This window comes from Carassius gibelio, chromosome A3 (genome assembly GCF_023724105.1).
Source record: "Carassius gibelio isolate Cgi1373 ecotype wild population from Czech Republic chromosome A3, carGib1.2-hapl.c, whole genome shotgun sequence".
Taxonomy (NCBI): Eukaryota; Metazoa; Chordata; class Actinopteri; order Cypriniformes; family Cyprinidae; genus Carassius; species Carassius gibelio.
In genome coordinates, this window is record NC_068373.1 from 23,131,819 (window position 1) to 23,136,447 (window position 4,629).

The window sequence follows — 4,629 nt, forward strand, 5'->3', positions numbered from 1 at the left end:
GCTGCAGTACGGGAAGTTAATTCAGATTCTGTTCATACAGTGAAAACGTCTCTAGGTTACGTATGTAACCCTAGTTCCTCGAGGGAACGAGACGCTGCGTCAAAAGCGCTTTGGGGAGCGTGCGCGACTCTGAATATCGTGTGAAATCAGACCAATGGAAGAGCGTGACGTCACCGGCGGAGTGACGTAAGCGACCAGGAAGCTATAAAAGCACGTGCCACGCAGCTGGCGTCAGCTTCGAGTACCAGCAAGCGCCGGCAGGGGTGCCGGGGGGTATGGCTCCGAGACGCAGCGTCTCGTTCCCTCGAGGAACTAGGGTTACATACGTAACCTAGAGACGTTCCTCTTCAGGAACTCGAGCTGCGTCAAAAGCGCTTTGGGGAACGAGTACCAACGCCGCCAGACTACCAAACCCCTGCCTAGTGTGTATCCGAAGAGCACAGCTTAGGTCAGGAGGACTGAAGCGCCTGGAGTGACTGGCATGTCTAGGCCATAGAATCTGACAAACGTGGAGGGCGTGGACCATCCCGCAGCGTTGCAGATGTCCAGCATGGACACACCTGCTAAGAAGGCCTTGGAGGCCGCCATACCCCGGGTAGAGTGAGCCTTGGCTCCCGACAGCGGGGGACGACCAGAGGACTCATAGGAAGCGTTGATAGCCTCGACTATCCAACGACTGATAGTCTGCTTAGAAGCAGGAAAACCCCTCTTGGGGGGACCGTAGCATGCAAGCAATTGATCGGTCTTTCTCCACAGGGCAGCTCTGTGGACGTATGCGTCCAGCGCTCTAACTGGACACATACAATTTAGCTTCGCCTGGTCGGGCTCCCGAAAGGGAGGAGGACAGAAGGCCTGCAGTACGACAGGTTGTGGTGTAACAGAGGGAACCTTAGGAACATATCCCGCTCGAGGGTATATGAACGCTTTAGTCATGCCTGGTGCAAATTCAAGATAAGTAGGGGCCACAGAGAGGGCCTGAAGGTCTCCTACTCTCCGCAGAGAGGTGATAGCCAACAGAAAGGAGGTTTTAAGTGTAAGGTGTCTGTCTGAGATATCTTGAATAGGTTCAAATGGGGGTCTGCACATTGCCTCTAACACCACCACCAGGTCCCACGGGGGAATACGGGACCGTACTGGAGGTTTCAGCCTCAGCGCACCGCGGAGGAAACGTGTAACTAAGGGGTGTCTTCCCAAAGACTGGCCATCGAGAAGGGCGTGGTAGGCCGCAATAGCCGCCACGTAAACCTTCAGCGTGGAGTGGGTCAACCCTGCAGAGAGCCTAGCCTGTAGAAACTCCAGAACTGTACCAATCGGGCAGTTTGCTGGGTCTAGCTGGCGGTCTCTGCACCATGAGGTGAAGAGTTTCCACCTCAGGGCGTACAGTTTCCTCGTTGAGGGAGCTCTGGATTGGAGAAGGGTCTCGACAACCTCGGTTGAGAGACCGACTGCTAAAAGTTGTGCCCCCTCAGGGGCCACACCCACAGCTTCCACAACTCCGGGCGAGGGTGAATTATCGTACCCTGCGCCTGCGAGAGGAGGTCTGTCCTGATCGGTATCTCCCACGGAGAGCCGTCGAGGAGCGAGACTAGATCTGAGAACCATACTCGGCCCGGCCAGAACGGGGCTACTAACAACAGACGGACCCCGTCCCGGCGCACTCTCGCCAGAACTCCCGGGAGCAGAGCAATAGGGGGAAATGCGTACAGACGAAGCCTCGGCCAGGTCTGTACCATAGCGTCCAGTCCCAGAGGAGCTGGATGAACTAGAGAGAACCAAAGGGGGCATTGAGACGTCTCTTGAGATGCAAATAGGTCTACTTGAGCCCTGCCAAATATTCTCCAAATCTGCTTCACTACTTGTGGGTGAAGTTTCCACTCCCCGGGCCTCGGCCCCTGCCTCGACAGTATGTCTGCTCCCACATTTTGTTTCCCAGGAATATATACTGCTCTTAGTGAGAGGAGTTTGCTCTGGGACCACACCAGGATCTGGTGCGCCAGCTTGTACAAAGGGCGCGAACGCAGACCTCCCTGGTGGTTGATATAGGAGACCACCGATGTGTTGTCGGTGCGCACCAACACATGGTGACCCCTTAGGTCTGGGAGGAAGTGCTTCAGTGCACGAAAAACTGCTAGCATTTCTAGACAATTGATATGCCATGTTCGATGGCGATCGCTCCACAGACCACGGGCAGGGTGGCCACTCATGACTGCACCCCAACCAGTGAGGGATGCATCTGTCGCTAGCGTTACACCGCGACAAAGAGCTCCCAGCACCGGGCCCTGTTTCAAGAACCAAGGTTTCTTCCATACATCTAAGGCACGTAGGCAGCGCCGCGTGACCTTGATAGTGCGAAGTAGATTGCCCCTCGGGGAAAATCCCTTGGTCTTGAGCCACCACTGCAGGGGCCTCATGTACAGCAGGCCAAGAGGTATCACGTTGGACGCAGCTGCCATCAGACCCAACAATCTCTGAAATTGTTTGACAGTGAGTGACTGGCCTTGTTTGACTCTCTCGACTGAGATGCGGATCGACTCGATACGAGCAGGGGACAATCGTGCCTGCATCGTGGTCGAATCCCATACTACGCCTAGATAGGTGGTTCTCTGAACCGGAGAAAGTACACTCTTCTTGGCGTTCAGTCTCAAACCCAGCTCCCCCATATGTGCGAGGACGACATCTCGATGCCGAACCGCAGCCTGCTCTGACTGAGCTAAGATCAACCAATCGTCGATATAGTTGAGAATGCGGATGCCCTGCATGCGCAGGGGGACCAGAGCCGCGTCTACACACTTTGTGAACGTGCGGGGTGAGAGTGCAAGGCCGAAGGGAAGTACTCGATATTGGTAAGCTTCGCCCCCGAAAGCGAACCTCAGAAACTTCCTGTGATGTGGAAGGATGGATATATGAAAATATGCGTCTTTGAGATCTATCGTGACAAACCAGTCCTGGGACCTGATCTGTGCTACAACTTGCTTGATTGTGAGCATTCTGAATTTTAGTCTCATAACTGAACGATTTAAGACCCTCAAGTCTATAATCGGACGCAGCCCCCCATCCTTCTTGGGAACTATGAAATACCGGCTGTAAAATCCGGACTCCCTGTCTTGAGGAGGGACCACCTCGATGGCCTCCTTCTCTAATAGGGTTTTCACCTCCTGTTCCATAACCAGACCCTGCCTGAGGCCGACTACTGTCTGAACGACCCCGTTGAATACTGGCGGCACGGAGCCGAACTGAATGCGGTAGCCTTTTTCTACTGTGTGCAGGACCCATCGAGATACATTTGGCAGTAGTTTCCACGCTGCTAAATAATCTACTAAGGGAATCAGTCTCTCGAGACTGATCTCTGGTGTAAGAGGCCCCCGCAGGGGCGGCGAGCGTCTCAGCCCCGCTACGCGCACGGGCGGAAGATACTGAGAGCGATGCTCGCTGGGACCTGCTGCGCCCTGGATCACTGGCAGGGTTAGCAGACCGGCCCCCAGAGGGCGCTGAGGGGAGACGGGCACCGTGTACTGCGGTGTGTACCGCTCTACCCCAGCAGAGGCTGCCCTCTGAAACCCTGGGTTGTTGGCGTCAGGGTTTCTTGGCCGAGGACTTCTTAGCTTCAATAACCGCCCTGAGATCTTGTTTGGGCTGGGAAGTCCTCGGCCGAGAGCGTCGTCGAGACTCTCGTTCCCGACGCGGAGGAGCACGAGAGGCGACGCTCTGCTTCTGCTTGCGGGCCTCCTGAAACCTGTCGACGACAGAATTGACTGCGTCGCCGAACAGGCCAGTCGGCTGGATCGGGGCGTCCATGAGGCAGACCCTGTCCCGCTCTTTCATATCAGACAGGGTCAACCATAAGTGCCTCTCCGCGGCCACCATAGCTGCCATGGACCGCCCAATCGCTCGAGCGGTCTCCTTGGTGGCGCGGAGGGAGAGATCAGCGGTCCTTCTTAGCTCAGAGATATCATGGGACTTGATCTCCTCTCCCTCATCTAGCTCCTTGAGCAGATCGGCTTGGTACGCCTGTAACACCGCCATGGTGTGCAGACACGCACCAGCCTGACCTGCTGCCGCATACCCTTTGCCCACCAAAGCCGAAGTTGTTCTTAGTGGCTTTGAGGGCAATGCCGGGGCCTTTAGAGACGACGCCGCACCGGGGGACAGATAGCTCGCGAGCGTCTGTTCCACCCGGGGCATCGCTCTATAACCGCGCTCTCCCATCCCCACTACGTTCCCGTAGTAGTCTGACGAGGGGATGTAGAGGCGGGCCGAGAATGGGCGTTTCCACGACCTGGAGATCTCATCGTGCAGGTCGGGAAAGAATGGCAGGCCCCGGCTGGGAGGTGGCTGACTCGCGCGCAGGAAGCGTTCATCAAGCTTGCTTCTCTGCGGTTCAGCTGCTTTCTCGGTGGGCCAATCGATGTTTAGCTTGGCCACCGCGCGAGTAACCACCTCCAAGAGCTCCTCATACTGCGGCGAGTGGGGTGGCGAATCCCTGTCGAGCGACTCCACATCAACTTCCTCCTCGGAGGAAGAGAGGCGAAGCGTCGACCCCTCTCCCTGAGTGGAAGGAACCGCTGAGCGTGCTTCCGACTCTAGGGATTGGGTGCCGGATCTGGCAGAAGTGGAAGGAGATAGGGACTG